The following is a 21,399-nucleotide window of genomic DNA, read 5'->3' on the forward strand; positions in this document are numbered from 1 at the left end:
ACCATCCTTGTTCTGGTTCTGGTTCCGGTTCCAGTGGTCCTGTCCCGTTCTTCTCACAGCATCTGGTCCGTCACTTCATCGTGTCCCCAGAAACACTTCCTGTTGTGTCTGGAGTTTAAATCGTTTTCTGAATCTGTTTTCACTGTTTGTGTCTTTGTGTGTTTCTCTGTGAAGCTGCAGTGAGTTGACCCCTCAGGGCCACCGTACCGTAGTTTAAAGCAGAAGTAAGTGATCCGGTGGTTTTGTCTAACTTCCTGTCAGCAGATGGAGTTAGCAGTCCCCGTCCTCGTCCCTACGTCACCACATTCAGGCGCATCCGTTGGCTGCACACACAGAGAGGACTGCCCCTTTATGCCGTTCTCTCTCCTCATTGGATAAAGGTTGTAGGATACAAGGAAAGTTTTCTCCTGGGCTCAGAGCAGAGCAGAGTGACTGACAGACCCGTGTTTCAGACCAAACACTCTATGTAAGTGATTGCTGTCGGAAGATACAACTATTTAAGACTTATATTAACTCATTGAGTGCCAACCACGTAATTTCTCGTTTTTCGTTCCCATGCGTTGAGTGCCGAAAACGTAATTTTACGTTTTTTGCTTTTTTTTTTAATTATGAAAATAGACACTTTAATACACATTATATGTAAATTTGGGGACTCTACGACGAGGAGAACTGAAATAGATGACGATCAAAGTCACATGACAGCTCATGATCTGGAAGTTTTTATCATAACTCGGCTTCTGCAAACGAGTTCTGCATGCAGATGCAGCGCAGCTGCTCTGCTCTCACCCGCGCTGCTGCTCTAGCTGCTCGAGCTGCTCGGAGCTGAACCAGGAAGCTCTCAGCCGACAGTCCGCCCGGTCTTCATCTGGAGCAACACCGTGTCCTCCCCAAAGTCCTCCCGCGGTAAAATCTGATGGTCTCTGGACCAAAGCAGACCGGCATCACCGACCCGAACCACAGAAGGACCGCGACCACCGGTGGGACCGGTCTTCCCGAGCCGCGGTGGCCGACAGACCCTCACGCTCCGCGGCGAGAAGCTGTGACACGGCACGGTGCGTCTGTGTTATTGTTGTTTAGTGGCCCCCCCCCGCCCCCGATGGTGGTTTTGTGAATAGAACAACAACTGTTGTATATATTTATCTCATACGAGCCCTTTGATCCAGAAATGCGAGTGTGAGAAGAGCGACAGACACAAACAGAGCACCTTTCATAAAAGACGCTCTATCTCCTTTTCTAGAAAAAAAGGAGGGATTTTGGTGAAACCCAGCCATGTTTAGCTTGACTTTTCTCAGGAACAGAGGCACGTAGAAACAAACGGTTTGTGGCCACTTGAAGCATTAAGTTAAACCTTTCAATTGAGCCACAGTATGTGTTGGTGGCAATAATATAGAATACACTGTGGCTCTACATAAAAAGTCAAAAATGGTCTAAATTGCCGGTACACTTGACTAAAACTTTGGAAAGGAGCGCAGCACTCAATGAGTTAACACAAACATTCCACTTACTTCTGCTTTAAAGCAGAAGTAAGTGGAATGAATGCTGTTGCCTGTTTGTCTCTGGTCCCTGTTAGTAAATCACAGTCGTGTCCGTGGTGACTCTGGTGAGCCGAGATGTTCCAGATGGACGTGACATCTGTCCTCACATGGACACGGACTCAGCATGGAGTCGATCACATGACCTCATTAAACTCCAGGACTCATTTGAGTTAAAGATCTTCAGGTCCAGAGTGTGGAGACTCTCGGCCGTCCTCTCTGAGCTCGGACATGTGAGGACAAGACAGTCTGAGGCTCATCATTGTGTTCGGTGAATGACCCCCCCCCTCCACACACACACACCCCCAGGGTTGTTACAGCCGCCGATAAGGAAGTGGCATCGACAAATGAAACTGCCTCTAATCTGTGTTCGACAGGCGTGAATGGCAGATGGAGATATCGCTCCGACCCGATGGAGCCGTCCACTGGAATAAAAGACACAGAACGTCCTGAAGGAGGAGGAGGAAGAGGAGATGAAGACATCCCAGAGTGTGAGGGAGAGGATGTGTGAGGTTTCTGTCTCTGGAGTGGCGGGGTCTGTGATCTGACTTGATAAGAGGAGATGATGTTTGTAACGATCAACAGTTTTCTGAGGTGAAATCATCTGTCTTCATTGTAGTTTAGAGATTTTATCCATAAAAAAATAAAGTAAATGGCGAAAAAAAAAAGGTTTATCTTTTGTTCTTTGTATTTCTGGGATGTGAAGCCGCTGTTATACTTTACAGAGTCTTTATTGATTGATCTACTGATCGACACAAACACTTTGCTGAGGTTGAACTGTCTGTGAATCTGTGCACACGTCTGCACTTGATGGAAATCTTAAAAAGGATGTGTTTATCAGTTACAACACTTGATGGGTTCAGCTCTCAGCTTTAGTCCGGGTTAAACGCACCAGAGGGAAGTGGTCCGGTTCTGGACTCACAGTCTTCATCAGGTCGATAGAGCTGATATCACCCAAGTTCATCTCTGGTTTATCTTGTCCACAGAAAAAGACAAAACTTATCTGATTATGTTTCTATCAATCAGTTAATTGTTGTGTCTAATAATGGAAAATGTTCAAAACACATATTTACATCAGTTCATTATAGAAAGGGATCGAATTATCACAGGGATCTGAAGTTCGGGTCTTGGTTCAGCTCCTGAGCTCAACAGAAAGGTATCTGGAGCCAAAAATCAAAATAACTAAAGTTGATCCAGACACTGCAGAGAAAACAAAAAAACACTGGACTGCTCCTTTAACCCTGCAGCTGTGACATGAATTCACAATCGCACCATCGACCTCGTCTTCGTCCTCGGGCTGTGAACATTTTATATTAAGTCAACAGAAGCATATGCTGCTTTACAAGCAGAGGAACACACCTGGACAGCAGGAGCAGCGACGTGGGACAAATAAAGATTTAGACGTGGCAGCTGCTGGTCCACGTGGTGACAACGTGGAACATTTTAATTAACGACGTCTGAGAGGAGACGAAGGGAAACAGGAAGCTCCAGGGTTAAAGTTTTGATGTTATTATTACTACTGGTGCTTTGACAATATAATTATTCGAACAGTAATAACGATAATAACAGACCTGAACGCAGCAGGGAGAGAAAATATAGAAGTAAAAGTGTTTTTCTCTGTTTCCGTCCATCCTCCTCCCTCCACCTGCTGTGACGAGGTCGAGCATTAGTGACATCACTTCCAGCAGCCAGGTGTGGAGGACGGTGTTGGCACCGTGAGTAATAATAACCGGAGCCATTAGTGGCATTAAACCAGCAGCAGGTGGAGGAGGAGGAGGGGACTCAGATGAATAACGATCAGGTGATCAGATACCTGTGACACCTCAGTGTGGAGCAGCAGACCGGTCCAGGATCAGAGGAGGAGGATGAGGCATCTCCAGGGCCGTGATGTTGTTCCTAAAGAACAGGACAACAAAACAAACCTGCTGTAACTATGGTGATGCAGATGGACAAGTATTTCCTGAATGGATTCTGATTGGATGTGATTGGATTTTGACCAAGTAAAGTGAAGATGCGTGAACATTTTACTCATTTTACCAATAAATGAACGCTAAGCAGATGTATTTAAGGTGGACTGTTTTCTTGCTTGGTATTTTATCTTATCTCTCCTCCATGTGCATTTGTTTCCAACGAAGCCGGTGAGAAATCAATCCATGGAGCGGTGGATAAGGTTATTTATCATCTACCTTGTTACCATGTGTATATCTGTGTAGTCTTATCTGTCATAAACAAGAGATTACAGGTTACGGGTTAGCGCGTTACGTTTGTGTGGCGGTGTCGCCATGGAGACGAGAGCTGGGACACCGGGTCGGAGGCTCTGATCTTACAAGGTTGGTTTTCAGCCAAGAGAAGCTAATGTTGTGTTGTTTGTCTGAACGTTGGTTGGAGCTGCAGAGTTTTTCTGCTCATTGAAACAAATGTGAGTCAGAAAACAATTGATCACACTCGGTAACGTTTACACCCATAAAAGTCCATACCTCACTGCTGATAATTACAGTTAATTAACCCCGTAGCCAGTTCTGCAGGTGAGCTGGTGATACTTATCTTGTTTAGATTCCTTCAGCAGCTCCTGTTTGTGGAGAGGTCAATGATGTACAATGAATATCACTGGACCACAGAGGAAAACGTAAAGCCTTTTACTGTCTGGCTCCTGAGATGAAGTGTGGAGCTTTATTGTGGAGGGACAGCAGAGATAGTGACATCAACAGGAAGTGGAAGTCACACTGACAAGTGTTTCAGGTTATCACTCAGTCCCTGACTGTAATGTGTCTTTGTTCTCCACCTCCTCTTGTCATGTTCACGTATCTCTGTTCATACGGAGCTGCAACATCTCTGCTGATGCTGCAGCATTACTTATTCTCTTTCCTCAGACACTTGCTGTCAGGTTCTTTCTACTCTGCTACTACTTTTTTTCCCACATGTTCGACTCCCAAGTCTCTGTCAAAACACCAAAGAAAGAGATGTCCTGTCTCTTTAAAACAGAAGCAGACCTTACACCATGCTGCTCGTTTTTCTGCTGATTTGTGTTAAATCAACTGAATCTGGTTTAGTGTTTTTGTTTTTTCCTCTTTCGTACTGTACCTACCTGCGCTCGGGTCTGAGATATCGATCTCACCTGCTGGAAGGCAGGAACAGAAATAGAGAAACATGAAGACCGTCAGATACAGATAGAGAGATGTATTTGGGGGAGGAGGGAGGTAATATTTCCTTTCATTGATCTCCCATTTGTATTCAGCACAACTTTTAGCCGCCAGCAGCAGCAGCACCAGCAGCAGCAGCAGCAGCAGCGGTGGAAACACTACAGCCTCTTTACAACATGGGATGGAGGTCTGGGGGGAACAAATGAGGAAGAAGACGATGAAGACGAGCAGGAATGAAGCCAACAATCTGGTTTATACTTCTCGAAGTTTCCTTAAAAAATGTGGGAGACTGGATGTGTACAGGAACACACAGCAACATGCAGTGAACATATGTCAACATGTACAGAACAGACTCGAGCAACATTACGCAACGTGTTGCAACACATGTGCAATAAGTGCTGCCAGTCGTTCCTGTTGAACGCTGCACTGCATCATGAGTAAATAAAGATGAACTTTACCATCAGCTCATCTCAGTTATTTATTTAACCTTTCACTGCAGCTCTTTGATAAAACACCACGTTTAAAGCTGCACTAATGAACCTTTTTATGAGGTGATAATAGGCCAGTGTTGTTTACAGCTTGTTACACAGTGGCCAAGAACAAATAAATCAATTAGTGTACGGTGGCCCTGAGGGCTAAACACTGAACACACTGCATTTTAAGAAAACACACAAAGTGCTACAGATTCAGAAAACAACCTCAGTTTGAAAATAAGTGTTTCTGGGGAAAAAATAAAGCAAGGGACCGGTCTGGGGACACGATAAAGATAGGGACCAGTCTGGGGACAAAATAAAGCGAGGGACTGGTCCGGGGACACGAAAAAGCGAGGGACCAGTTTGGGGACACGATAAAGCGAGGGATCGGTCACAATAAAGCGAGGGACCGGTCCGGAGACACGATAAAGCAAGGGACCAGTCACAATAGAGCGAGGGACCGGTCCGGGGACACAATAAAGCGGGGGACCGATCTGGGGACACAATAAAGCGAGGGACCGGTCTGGGGACACGATAAAGCTGGATTACTTTTTGGGAGAAATAACACTTTTTCTGAATTGATGAGATGATCATCTTAACATTCTGAGAAAATCATCTTTTACTGAATTATACTGAGATTTTAAAGAAAGTAAAGTAAAATCTCCTCCAAAACGACCCATTTTTCTGAGTTAACAAGAAAATCATCTCCACTCTCCATCATTTTCTCTGCACCAGCTCGTTCAGTCTGTTCTTCAGCTTCCAGTAAAGCCAGTTTGACACTTTGATGAGGAGCCCTAAGCAGGTTACTGTTACACTGAGACCTGGTTTATGAGTGCGGTCACTGTGGTTAAATCTACCAGGGTATGATTTACACATTTCCTGCATGTTGAAGGTTTATTTTCAATTCCAGTCAATCTCGCCCCTTAAATCTGATCTCCCTGCAGCTGTGAATAAATAACAGCAGCCCCTGTTATACGAGCCGGCCCCTCCAGTTACAACCAGAACATCTATTCTCCTGCTTTATCGCTCAAACCGCTGGACATTTACTGGCCTTTTCATATCGTGGATTCATCTGAGAGAAATAAAATGCACAGTTTGACCTGTTCGCCGCAGTCACAGCCTCTGGTTTTTCTTCATCTTTTTTCTCATGTTTTTGTCCAACAAATGTCACTTTGAGTTTTAGTGGAGATCAGAGTCATAGATAGTAAAAACATATTTGAACTGTGTCCACCGGATGGCGACATAAAAACATGTTGTCTTGGGGCTGAAGATGCTGATATGGGAAGGTTTTTTCAGTGTTTTCTGGTCCATGTCTTAATATTTACATCCACAAAAGGTCAGGAGGAGCTGCACAGTCCTAAAACCAATCTGAATATAAAATCAGAAAATTACCCCTCATGGAAACACTGGGTGGCCACAGGTGGATTCTCCTTTATTTCCATTAAAGGTGTTTTTCTTTGAGGAGTGAGGACAGAAGGTCTCCAGAGGTTAGACAGGACCTTTAAGCTGCATAAATATAAACAACAATCCTGTGCATTCACATCTTAGCTGTTGCACTGTCACATCTATCCACAATATTTCAATAAATCGTCATTTTCAAGTCTGCATAAAGTCATTATCTTTATTCTGAATCGTCTCCAGATGTGTCAGCCAGATGTTCAGATAAATGTGTTTAAGATAATACACGGGAGAAATCAACAGTTTCCATTTGACTGTTTGAAACCTGCCTCTAGGGTTTGAACATTTCACTTAATTAAGGTTTATCCCACTTAAGCTCAGTGTTTTACACCTGGCAAGATCGTACAGATTAGAAAATGTTTTTAAAAGCTACAGGAAACAGGAAATGTGAAGAATTAAAGAGCTGGATTCAGTCACGTTAACAAAAAGCTGTTTTCATTATGTTATATGTTCATGCAGATCAATACGATCCATTCATCTGTGTTTATAGGTTTGGATCTGATCAACGGATTAAACCTCCTCATTACTTTTGATGATCAAAGACCAACACAGAAATATTCAGGTAACTTTGTCACAGTGTCAGCAGCAACACATGTTTTTTCAGCTGGAGCTCATTAAGGCTAATTAATGTAAAACTTCAGTTTTGTTTAAAAAGGTGCTGACTCAAACCCAAAGATTGTTTATGACCAAGATACATCACTCTGGAGCATCTCTCAAAGACAATTCACAGTAATCTATGTCAATATGATTCAGGTTGTGATGAGAACAAAACAGCAGCTCACATTGTGGTCATATCCCTCCGCCACTAGGACTAGTTCCAGGTTACACACCTCCGTGGTCATGAGTTGGGTAATGTTAAAAAAAAAAAGTGTTTTGTCACATCACACTGGCCTTGACCTTTGACTTTTGATCACCAAACTTTTTAGTGGAAACACGTGATATTATTTATTTTAATTGTTTTATTTTTTTGTGGTTGGTTGAAACAGCATTTGAAGAGTGTGCCTTGTCATTAGACTCTACTATAACTGTTGTTATATGTTAAATAAACATCTCATAATAACACATAATTACATAATGTCATGTTTTCACATTTCCAGTTAAAGGTTGACTATGTAGAAATACAAGAAAAACAACAGAAAAAGAATTCCAGCAGTCGATTGCCAGACCGTTGCTAGGTAAAACGGGCCGTTGCTAGGGACTCCGCTCTGATCAGAGGACAGCAGAGGAGGAGAACTAAGCAGGATATTTACCTTATGTTTCATTTTTACCGTCATTAACAGCACAATAAATGACTTGTAGCGTGTTACAGGGAGAGTGGAGGCTCTCTGCCTTCACACCGCTGCTGCTCAGAGCCTCCGCTGTCACTGCTCTCGTCAAGTTGGGAAAAAAAAAAAAAAAAAAAGGAGCTCCGTGGCACCGAAAGTCCGCAACGATAAACGTTTTTATGACAGATAAGACTACACAAATACACCCATCCTAACAAGTATATGATAATCCATTGATCCACCGATTGATTATTAAAAAGGCTTGGTTGGAAACAAACGCATACGACCGGGAGGAGGCAGGAAAACAGCGGAGAACTGAGCCACATGTCGGCTACAGGCAGGTACGAATGTAAACAGAACGTTGACAGAAAGTCAGTTGTCGAGCCCGTCAGAAAAATTAAAAATAATAATTCAGACTAAAAAAAAAATTTTTGTGGAAAAGCAATACTTTCATTCTGTACCCCTCTAAAGGCCCCATGGATGTATTATTTTTGAAAAAATATAGCTTTTAATAAATATTCTACATATTCAACCTTTAACTTTTAACATTGATCTATTGCAAGGCCTTTTGGGATCACACCTTCTATATTCTACTAATCCATTCATAAATCTGTTACACATAGGGCCCTGCCATCAGTCAATGGTTAGGTTAAGGGTGGTTAGGGTCAGGCCTCCATCACTAAAATACACACACTTGTCCGCCGCCTGGCCGCCACTTGGCCACCACGCCACCACGCCACTGGGTTACAGAGAGCAAGACGAAATCATTGGCTGGAAATAAAATCAGATTGTTGTATTTGTTGTTGTTGTGTGTCTCTGTCTGAAGTAAACAATGGGAGGGTGGTAGCGGAGGACGCTAAAGAGAAAACCTAGATTTTTTTAACCTAATCTACAGGTTCTGGATCAGTGGGTAAAAGTGATTGATCACTGAGCTGTACCGGTAGTGTTGGTGAAGGCCACACAGAGAAAACATGAAGACATAATGAGCCGGAGAAGCAGAGATGTGACGTGTCACCTCCACAGCAGTTAAAAAGCCGGTTCTGATCCGGAGCCTTTTAACTGGTTTCAGCTCATTACAGAGGAGTTCCTCCCACACAGCAGAGAAGAGAGACGACTGTTAAACCCACCAGAGAGCTGTTCACATCTGAGAGCTGGGAAATATTCACGCTCTTTCCTTTCTTTTCTTTTTTTTACGACGCCACCGGTGGGAGACATATCAGAGGAGATACCTCTGACAGTAAATGTTAGACAATGTCACCGTTCTTCAAATACTGACTCACCGAGGCAGATCCTCTCTAATGAAGCTCTGCTGCCGCCTCTTATCGTGTAACAAGGTGCAGTGAAGGAAATAAAACAGACACAGACCTGGAAACGTCCACTTTTATTCTCCAGGCGTCTAACTCTACGCTCGCACATTTCTCATTTTAGAGCTCAAGCTTTTTCCACGTCTGCTCGCAGGTAATTTTTGGCCACTCCGGGGACCCGTAGTCACCGCTGTTACACAACTCTTGTTTATTTTTTGTAGTTGAGGGTCAAACTTTTGATGAAGAAAATCTGTGTAGGTTTGCAGAAAGAGACAGAAATATTTTTGTCGACCGCAGCGGTTGATAATTCCCATAATCCCTCAACCGCTTCCTGTGTTTTACCAGACAATTTAGCAGAATTAGACTTTGACTCTTTGGCCACGGCAGCAGAAATAAAACCCATAAAGCTGCTGCAGCATCGTGAGTGGAGGATATTAACATCACACACACACTGAGCACTGGAGTAAAAAGTACAAGTATCTCAACAGAAAAGGAATTAAACCACAGATTATGAGTAGTGTTTTCCTGTTTTATGTCGTTGGATCCTACCTGTTACCATGGTATCATGGTACCATGATGTTGTGCTAGCGCCAAAGGACTCGCAACGCAACGCGTTGTTGAAATTTGACTGAGTTTGTTTGGTGTCGTCTGGACGGTGAAAAGTGAAACGATTGGCAAACGATGATGTGGTCGACGTCCACGGTGGTTCCTGATTGGCTCTTCAGCCTCGACAGTAGCAGCGGTGAAAAAACCACAATGTCACTGACCTGTCTTTTAAAGGTCGGACTACGAGGAGTTTCGGAAAGCAGTTTTCACACTACATTTCCCATGAGCCTCAGCACGCACGGTGAAATTCTTGAACCGGCGCAAGACGAAAGGACGAAAGCGAAAACATTTGCCAAGAATGTTTTCATTGATCAAGAATGAAAGTCGGAGGTTGGAACACGATCAGATGCCGTTGTAGTTCTGACCATAAACAGCGATTCGGCGGCGTTATTCCCATGCCCCGCCGGGCAGCGTCCAGGAAACCGAAACTAGGAAATGCTGGGCGAGTCGACCACTAAATAATATCATCAAATAACTACAAAGACAAAACGATGTATTTATCTAAAATGGACCCATTAACAAGTGGTAACATAGATTCATCCACATTAATAGGAGACTCTTTTAGAACCAAAAGCAAACTCCTCGGGGAATCTTTAAAGGGATATTCCTTTATAAGTTTAACCCATGGTCTAACGCACCATGAGACCCAGTAGAACCCCCCTCCAGAGATCAAGTTTGCCATCCACAAACTTCTCTAGTTAGAGCAACTTCAGCACAAACAGCCAGATAGAAAAACTTTGTAGAAATGAGCCAATGGCCATGAAAAAAGCCACTCATAGCCACAAATAATGCACCAGACTTCATCAACAGGTCCCATCCCATAATACGAGGCATCACACACCTGCTAGCTTTGACTGGTTTGAATTGAAAAGAGACCAAAACACAACTCACCCACTCTCCTCCTGGCTACAAAGACAGCAGTATTTTTTCTATCTGGCCGTCTTTGCTGAAGTCGCTACAACTACAGAAGTTTGAATTTACGCTGGAATATCCATTTAACAGTTGTATCTGTCTTTATTTTAGTAGTCAACGGACAGACATGGACAGACCAGTCTGAGACGTGTCCAGGCTCATATCCAGAGTCGGTATCCGAAGACAAAAACATCAGAGATGATTTAAAACACACATCAGTCGGTGCTGACCTGTGATCAACCTCGGTGCAGGAAGTAGTCTCTTCTCTAAAACGTGCCGACCTCTCACTCTGAAACGCACCCCGATCTCCGCTGATCACTTTCCTCTTTCTGCCGCTCCTGACAGGAAATCCATTAAACGCTGCAATCAGAGAGGAGAACGCTGAATATTGGAATACACTAACTCATTCTCCCTGCTGACGGCGCCGCCATCGACAGCACGGTGAAGCATTGTGAGGTGCCACTGATCAGACAGCCGGGTCAATTCACAGCCCACAGGACAATCAGCGTCTCCCACGTCACCTGATAATAAAACACTCTCTGACATTGTTATTCCAGCTCCACACTGAAGCTGCTTTGTGTCGCTCACACACACACAAAACTCAACTATGTGTGAATTATTTTTATATCTCAATCCCATGGAGACGTTCTCCGCGTCCACATCTTTCAGAAACTCGGTCCGATGTGTTTTTGTTGATTGAAAAAGTTTCCAAAGAGACCAAAGTCGGAGAAGTTTAAAATAAAGTTGTGTTGATTTGAACAGTGTTTGTCAGAGCAGCAGGAGATTTGTACTATTGAAGTGTTTTGATTGTGAAGTTTTTTTCCTTTTTAGCATGAAGTCAATAATGATGAACTTAAAATAAAAATGAAAACAATGTTCAGTTTTAATCTACTTGATTTATACTTTATAGTTTTAACAGTGATAATGCAGACTGATGACTGAACTTAGTCACCAATCATCACATGTGCAGCAATCAATATGTCAGTCAATTAGTTGATTGACAGGGAATTAATTATATCAATGTGATAATTTTGAACCATATACTGTATAAAGTCAGCAACGATTCTTCTGCATTTCATTTCACGAGCTGCATCACAAACCAACGCTCTTCGACTTCCTCAAACGCTGCATTGCCGTTGTCTTCTCTTTATATGACAAAGCGCCGTTACATCACGTGATTCAGTGGAGGAGGAAGGCCGCCGCCAGTGGACAGAGGTTAAAGAGGCAGCAGTGTTGAGAGTGTGCGAGATAAAACACAACAACTGTCATGACATACAACATCACGTCACAACTTCGTCAAGCATGACACGAAGGAAAGGCCGTTAATGTTAACGTTAGCCGAACATGAGGCATGAGGCACAACCAATTAGCACGGCTGTTAGCACGCTGTCCTCTGCAGCCTCAGAGCAGCTGGGATGGTGAACGCACCAAACCAGTGGGTTTAATCCTTCACAGAGCTCCAAACGCTGCACCGCTGGCAGAGATTTATGTTTCATTGGCGACTGACCGAAAAAAGACGACTCCCGAAATGGCTCCTTATTATAAACATGAAACTTAATTATGTTCAATAAATGTCTTATCATAACAACTAGTGTTGTAGTCAAGACCACCTGACCCGAGACCAAGTACAGACCAAGACCAGAGCATACAGAGACAAAGTCCAAGGCTGAAATCAAACCAATGCGAGAACATTTCAAGGCCATTATTCATCAGATGAATAAATAATAAATATTTCAATTTGCCAGAGAATCGTGATCTCAATACTGAGCAAAGAAATCGTGATACACATATTTTCCAGAATCGTGCAGCCCTACTCTGATTCTGAAGCGACACCAACAGCAGCAGCTTCCATTAAAGGCTGAGTGATGAATCCAGGCTCCACATGTAGCTGCAGATTTACCCATCATCCTCTGTGTTCAGGCATATTGAGGGCAGGTTTTTCAGGTTTAGTGTGGAGCCTTTAGGAATCACTACATCAGAGCTACAACCCTCCAGAGGGCTTTTACCGAAATGATGGTTCGTTCAGTGTTGCTGTTCGTCCTGCTTCACTATCACAACCTCCATCATCACAGTTTAGGCGGAGGTCTCCCGGGTTTTTATGGCTCTCGTATCAAAAATGAGAAACGCGCTCCTGCCGGGAAGGAAGTCGCACTCGTCTCCGTCAGGATGCGAAGCTTGCTGAGATTAAGGCCGACCCTTTAGCCTGGCCAGATCTCTCTGGTTTGGATGAAGAGCACTTCAGCTGCGAGTCCGACTCCTCTGCCGCCGAGGTCGACTCTAAATTACACAAACCCTTCAGCGTGACTCACTTCTCTTCTCCACAATCAAGAAATCCCTCCACCACTGTCGCTGCCGCCGCCTGGACGTGACGCTCGGCTCCATCTGCGACTCTCTCACTAACCTCCACCTGCCGTGAATAAAATCCACAGACACTCACTCACATATCTGTGCTCTCCATTTTCCACCTCTCTCAATCTCACACTCACTTCCTCTCCAGCCGGAGTCGTTCTGAGACACAGCAGCGTTTGGTTTCACACTGAATTACACTATATCTGCACTGATGGCTGGAGGAGAGAGTCATAACACCACAAGTAAACCAGCACTTGATCACAGTATCAGATACAATTTCAGTTGTTTTTGCATTTAGTTTTTAAAGAAGAATGACAGTGTTTGTCTTTGATGTTACTGCGTCTGTAGACCAGAGTGTCTCTATTGTGACAACATGACAGTTGAAAAAAACAAATTATGGCTTTAATCCGACTACAACTGGACAAGTAAAGTGCATGTAAACACGTTAGTCCTTCTCCAGATTCATCTAAAACACCCAGATGATGAAAAACTAGATTTTCTTCTGCATGTATTTGCCCTAATCTGACTGAAACTGGACAATACATGTGCACATGCTTCACAACAGTAGAGACGGCACAAAGTGTAGTAGAGAAACCAGCCTGAACCCGGCCCGCCTGGTCCGATGCGTCAGCGCCGATTCAGTGCATTTCACACAGTGCAACCAGTGAGAAGATGTGTTTTATTATTTTTAAAAAAGCCCAACTTGACCCAAGTCATTTGTTTTCAGCCCAAACCCATTGTGCCCAAATAGTCGACCAAAAACTCATTCATCAACGAAAATTTCGATTGGTCGCAGGGAGCCCTGTCTTGACAAAGTTAAGTCAAAATCAATATGACTGAACTGTGTATGAAAGGCTACAGGGATTTTAATTTGAAGGGCCAGATACAGGAAGTCGTAGAACTCGGTCACAATCTTTTTTTCTTTCACTTCATGGCCCTGCGATATCGCCGTTTTGTCAGAGACCCGCACCGCTCCACAGCCTCAGCTCAGTCACTTACTCAACTCACTGACACAGTCTCATTAATCAGTCGGCTAATGGCCCTAAATGACGACTATTGGTCGACCAAGAGAATATTTGGTCGGGGGCAGCCCTAGACTGTACAGTACAATCTGACCAATTTACCTGGTTTAATCTAACTATTTTGTATTATTCTAAACTTATTGTTCAGATGTTGTTGTACATCTTTTACTTGGCCAATAAATACGATTCTGATTCTTATTAACCCACTGAAACGACGCATATCGCCACCTAGTGTTGAGGAGAACATGTTTCCTTCAGCTATTTGATTTGAGCCGTTGCATGTAAACTTGGACAAGGACCGAACTCTGAGCTCAACTTAGCTTGATTTTTACCACCTGAAGAACTGCAAAAATGAAGCTCCTGGAATCTCAATAATACTCTGATGAATTGTGCAGCCGTACCAACGAACATTACACGCGTCATACCATCAGATGATAGTTGCAGCCATCGCTTTGCAGTTTATGTCGACAAGAACTCACCCACATAGCTACAGTTATAGCCTGGAGATGCATTCAAAGACACTTGATGCTGTGACTACAATCACTGTGTTAATGGTTCCTCTCAGTCACGACTGGATTGTTTGTATTTTTTATGCAAACAAAAACACAATTAACTGAGTCCCATCCTCTGTCAGCCTGTTATTTTCAATAATAAACAGATTGATCACATCTCCTCCAGTCAATAAACAGGATGTGTGTATGTGTTTGTATGAATCAAATCTGGTGCAACATGCAACAACATATTTATACTTGAGAAATAGATGTTTTCATTTCTGCAGTATGAAGAGTGCGGTGTAAAATGGCAGAGGAAGACAAACAGACGCCCTGGGGCCGAATCCGGCCCCTCACAAAAATAATTGGCCACCTGAGAGAGTTGGAGTTTTAGACTGTTGCAGCTCACGTCCAAACTTTTAGATCAGAGCTCGTCATTCTAGCACAGATATATAAATAAACCTCCACATCTTATTTGTCTTACTCTGTTTGGAGGGCTATGACTCACTGAGAAGACTCAACAGATAAAAAACTCACAGATAAAGAATTGAACGGGTGAGAATAAAATACAATTCTTGATGTTTTTGTTCTCGGTCAAAGGTCAGAGGTCAGCTGATGCCTGAATTTAAAGGGGAGACAGAAGAAGAGGAAGATAAGGAAGAACAAGAAGAAAGAAGGAAGAAGAAGAAAGAGAAAGAAGAGGAAGAAAAAGAAGGAAGAGGAATAACAACAAGAAAGAAAAGCACCTGAACCTTCACTCATCTATCACCAAACGTGGACAAACAAGACGTCTGCCATAAACAGTGACAGGAAGTGCTGTGCAGGTGCAGAGAAACATCATAATGGACACCTGAGCGTGGAGGACGGGAAGCCGACAGGGTCATTTCAGGACTCATAAACCCAGAGGAGAGGAAGAGCCGGAGCAGAGCGGCCGTAAAGAGCCGAGAGCAGCAGCAGAGGAGTTGTGTATGGAAGTTAAACCTGTGAGTCCTCTGTGATCACAGGAACAAAGGAGATGTGTGCTGTGTTTAATTAGCTCAACACAAACTAACGGCGCTGCTCCTCCAACGAGCCAACAGTCGTAACATCTAGCAATAATTAATAATAACGTGATGATGTAAACTTTATCTGTACTGCACCTCTCTTAACTTTGCAAGAGGTTTGTGTAGATAAAATAAAGACAAGCAGAATAAATATCAACAGTATATCAAATGAGCAGCTCATGGCTCTGCTCCGCCGTTCTAAAAATAGCTTGCATCGACAAATAAAGGTAACGGACCTACTGCTATGACTATAGGGATTATGGCAATGGGCCAATTTGCCAAAATGTTGAACTATCCCTTCAGATCTGGTTTAAACTATTAAACTGGTTGATGACTGGTTGTTTATAATATATCATGTGTCTTTATAGGAGAAGCTTCACTCTGAGTATGTTTTCTGTATTTTCCCTCAGAGGAACAGGTGGAGGAAGGATTATAGGTTGAGAATGAGGGTTCATTGCAAGGGCAAACAATCATCTGAACATCCTGTGAAACCTTTGGTAAAGGTAATGAGGACAGAGACGAGACCCTCGAACTCCGACCAAATAATTAATAAACTTGAAATATGGTATAGTGGTATCAGCAGCTCACCTGTGGGACAGGTGAACACACTGCTGTCTCATCACTGAGGGTTTTGTTTAACGACTCTGCAGCTCCCACATTCGACTAGTTACTAATGAATCTGAAAAAACTCTCATTTGTTTTTGTTTGTCGCCTTTTTCCAAACAGCGTTCCTGTGGAGGAGATGTAATTTTACAGTTGGACGGCTTCATTTCCACACTTGATGGGAAACGTTTCCCTCTCTTTCTCTTTTTCTTTCTGCCGTCTCGTTTTCTCCGTCTACAGGTCGAGGTGTTGACCTGTACCAACACACACACACACACACACACACACACACACGGTCTATGTTTAATGAACTGCCTGGTTTAATGAGCTGGGAGTACAGACTTCAGTGACGAGAGACGACCTAATGACTTCTTCCTTCCCACACTCACTGGCTCTGATGTGACGCTCAGGACTCATCACACACTGATATGAGTTCATATCTGTCACATACGTCACTCACTCTGAGTTTTAGTTTCTACATTCAGACTCAATCAGGTTTGGAGTGGACAGGATTAAAACACCTGGAGAACTTCTACAGGTTCTGGTTTCTATTTGGACGCGACTGACTCACTCTACAAACACAAAGACAAATAATGGGTTAATTATCACAACAATAATAACAATACTCTCTCCAAATGTTGTGTTAAGAAAAAAACTGAACCAGTCAGTTTCCTCTGTTCCATTAAATCACAGACGAGTAAGGTGAAGAAGAAGGCAAAAAGAAAAAAGTGAAGAAGTAGAAGTAGAGATAGTTGTGTTTTGCAGACATCAGAAACTATTAATTAGATTACACCATTAATCATAATAAGTTTGTACACCAATGCACACGATTTTATTCGCTCTGCAAGTCAGCCTGGAAACCATGGACCCAATTTTCCCCTCAACCAGGGAGCCAATCAGAGAACGGGGGAGGGAGGGGGAAGCAAGACGATGACGACACATCAAAGCAACTATGTTGATAGCTTGTAGATCCAACATGGTGGCAGACGGTTTACCCTTCGATGCAGCGTTAGAAAGTGCTCTAAGTAGTTAAGACCGCAAGTTCAAAAAAGAGCAACGTTTAGCGAGTTCTGTCACTCATCAGGTATGATTCATACGATTGGCTAAGCTACATACAGACGCATTTGATAGACTTTCGTAGCGCCCAATAAACAGCTTCGGGCTTTCGTAAACGCCTCAAATACGAAAAAATTAACAGGTGGTTCCCAGAATGAATCTTAATCTACATCAAGGAGTTGGTGCTGGTCTGGAACCAGTTCTGAGAGCCAGGAGCCTACGGTTATAGTCGGTCGAAAAACAAAGATCCAGTGCTACTTGAACTATATTGATTGTATTATTATTACTACTCTATTTTTATTTTTTTTAAAGGTACTGTGCCTAACAACATCTGGCAAGGGGTCTACCAATGTATACCAGCCCTGGCTGCAATAGGGACCAACCGCATCCCTTCCACCTTGTTAGAAAGGAATGCTGAACATTGTACACTGTCCTCCTGAAAAATAAATACATTGAATTGAATTGAATAAATCAGGCTGTGGCCAGCTCGGTGGAAATGGAGCTATGTGTGATCAGGAGGCGGAGAGAGGAAGCTCACAGAGACACTGGAGTCTTCATTAATAATTCACAGTTTCTGAACTACATGTTTTGTTGTTGTGTCCATCACAGACGTCAGGATGAAGCTGCTGACAGGAGATTACTCATGTGATGATTAGAACCACGGCGTCTCCGTCTGATAATCACCTCCACGACGCCGAGCGCCAACAAACAAGAGTCTGGGGGAGTTAAACATCCTGTCAGAAAAACAATACCACATGAAGGAGGCTGCCCGTCGGCATTTCCCAGCCGTCCGCCCATCTTCCCGCCGCCGTGTTTGACACGAGGACCATTGTGGAAGACAAATTGGGGTTAAAGGGCGAACCTCGGCGGGTTCGGGGGAGGTCACAGAAATAAAGTCCTCCGACTGAAGCGTTGGCATTGTTCCCGCAGCCCGACTCCCGGGGAGGGCCGGCTGAACGGTGGATCAAAGTTCAGGCTGATGAAGTCGTAGGAGCAGCGCGGATTATTTCTTATCTTGTTTTGGAAATGAAGTGCGGAGAGACGGGCGCGCGTGCGAGGCGGAGACGGGCCAGAGGTCGCCACGGCTACTGAAATGACATTAATAATGCTCGACGCTGGCAGCGGCGTGTTGTCCGTGAGCGATGGAGAAATGAGTGTAACCCTGAAACTGACAAGGAAGGGAGACACTGAGGGCATTAAATATGTATGGAGACTTTGTCTTGGGTTGTTTTGGCAGGTCTACAGGTATGTTCACCAGATCAGACACTACACTGATACTGATATTATCACTTCTTACACACACTTAACTCAAGATAAATTCAGATTGTGTGTGATAAACTGAAATGTTCCCAGAAACACTTGATGTGTTAAACCGGAGCCTTTTTGTTATTCACACATTATGAAGCTGTGAAAATGTTTGTTGCGGCTTCAAGGCGACAGCACTCGAGGAAGAAAAGACAGGTATGTTCTCGTGTGAAACTAATCCTCTCACTCAGAAGGCAGAGAAATTGTGTGACGACGTTTTTAGACTTTAAAGTGCTGAACATGATCCTACAGCTCGTATTTAACCCCGGTATCACACAGCGTGTTATACAGTGGAAAGAAAAAGTATCGCTTAGTTTTCTGCATTAATTGGCCATTTAATGTGATCCGATCTACATCTAAATCACAAGTATAAACAAACACAATGTGCTTAACCTGATACCACACACACAATTATAATATTTCATGTATTTACTGAACATATCCACTAAACATTCACAGTGCTGGTGGAAGAAGTAAGTGAACCCTTGGATTTAATAACTGGTTGAAGCTCCTTTGGCAGCAACAACCTCAACCAAACGTTTCCTGTAGCTGCAGATCATCAGTCCACAGAACTTTTTCCCATTAGTGTTGTGGAGCGGTAAAAAAAAAAAAAAAAAAAAGCAAAGCAATTAATGCAGAAAACTAGGAAATTCCAAAGGGTTCACATACTTTTTCTTGCCACTGTACATACACACCTGAACACGGTCACAGGTCTGACCTAACAGCTCTCTCCTCTTCATCCTTATCTATTGGTACCTTGGTTTCCATAGCAACAGGGAGGATGGAGGCCGCGCTGACCAGCAACGGCCCCACAGTGTCGATGCACCTTCCACCTACAGTCACCTCATCGTGGTTGAGGCTTTGATCCGTTCGTCCTCCAGGTCAAAGTTTCCCTTCAGGCCAAAATAATGTTCTGTGACGTTGCGGTGTCCTTGACCTTTGACCCTTTAGCCTCGGCCAAAAAATCTCAATCACTTCATCCCCGAGTCCAGGTTAATGTTGGTGCCGTATCTGAAGGAGGTCCATCAAGGTGTTGCTGATATCTCATCTCATCTGAGGTGAAGACAACATGGCCTTTTCCAGCGCTTTATTTTTTCACTGTGCTGTTGTGCTCTGTCTCCTTTTATTGTAATGGCTGACCGCACATTTTTTTTAAATTGTTCTATTTACCTATGATATTTGAGATGTCTGGGTTTTTGAATATTTGTTATATTTTTCGACATATTTCTATTTTTCTAATGTCTGTGCATTGTTAATCTGTTGTTTTTCTCGAATATCAATACTTGTCAATCAAGTGATTAACCACAGCTGTGAGTATTTAAATACATCACTTCCTGTTGAATGTTGCACACTGAGGAAGACGTTGTCGAAACCGGTCTGTGTGTGTTAAGCGCCGACGCAGTATGCAATAAAGGACAGGGCGGCACGGTGGCACAGTGGTTAGCACTGTTGCCTCACAGCAAGAAGGTCCTGGGTTCGAATCCCCGGCCGCCCAGGTCCTTTCTGTGTGGAGTTTGCATGTTCTCCCCGTGTCTGCGTGGGTTTCCTCCGGGTGCCCCACCACTAAAAACATGTCAGCTAGGTTAATCCTCCAGTCAGTGCCCCTGACCAAAGGCACTGGCTCATAATCCGGAGTTGGTCCCCGGGCGCTGCACCGTGGCTGCCCACTGCTCCTCAGGGATGGGTTAAATGCAGAGAAATAATTTCACTGTACTAGCTGTATGTGACAAATAAAGTACCTTTACCTTACAATGAGAAGGACACGAGTGCTGCTGGCCTTTCTTCTGTTTCTTTAAGTTTATCTTCTGGCCGTGCACCTCTTCACTTTGTTCCTGAGAGTTTTTTTGGAGAGTGCGTGTTTTTCTTTGTTTTCGAAGACAACATGGCCGCCGGCACAGAGGAGTAAAAACTGAAAGTGTGAGGATGCTTCATACTCGCTGCTCTGGTCAGAGAAGTTCAGTCGATGCACATTATCGCCTCTGTCACGCAGGTGCACCAACACCTGGTCTCGCTCAGTCCAAGTTTTCTAAAGTCCTTCGACCTCCCAGTTTGAATCCAGAGTGGATGAAAGCTTCAGGTGGATTCAGCGGCTCCGTCTCCTGCTGAGAGGAAGTCAACCTGATGCAACGTACTCTATAGAATAATTTGCTCTCTTTTCTTGTCAGGAGGAGTGTGTGTATATGTATGTGTGTGTGTGTGGTGTGTGTGTGTGTGCCTGTTCAGACGTTTGACAAACTTTGACAGTTCAGTTTAGTGATTTTTAAGTCGTCTGGCTGGAGCTCTGCAGACTCATTTCCTCCCCGCTGGCTCTGCTCGTCCTCTTACATTCACAGCAGACAAAGCAAACAGCAGAGGCCTTTCCATCTTTCTTTCTTTCTTTTTTTTATTTAACTGACTCTGTGTGACTTTCCCTCTCCTTCGCCCGCTCAATAAGCTAGTCACACAGGACGGCGTCCAGCTGCGACACACCTCATACACCGACATACACCGCCCGTTACCTCTTTTTCGCTTTATGGCGGCGCTCAGGCCAAAGGCTTTCATCCCTCATGTGGGAGGCAGAAGGAGAAGAAACTACATCTCTCAGGAGGTGAAGACTCTTCTGATATTTCTATGAAAACAGACAATGGCTTCCCTGCAGCTGCCAAGGACAACGAGAGGCAGAAAAACCCACAAACCACATAGTGTTCCTGTGCAGACACCTGAAACTCACCTGGCTCTGCCTGGATCTGAACCCACTTCAGATGAATCTAACCTTGTGTGTGCATGTTAAAATCTGACATTTCCTGCACAACTCACAGGGATATTCAGACATCTAAGTCCAATGAAGCAACACTGGAAAA

The sequence above is a fragment of the Trachurus trachurus genome, assembly GCF_905171665.1.
Source record: "Trachurus trachurus genome assembly, chromosome: 19".
NCBI classification, from domain to species: Eukaryota; Metazoa; Chordata; class Actinopteri; order Carangiformes; family Carangidae; genus Trachurus; species Trachurus trachurus.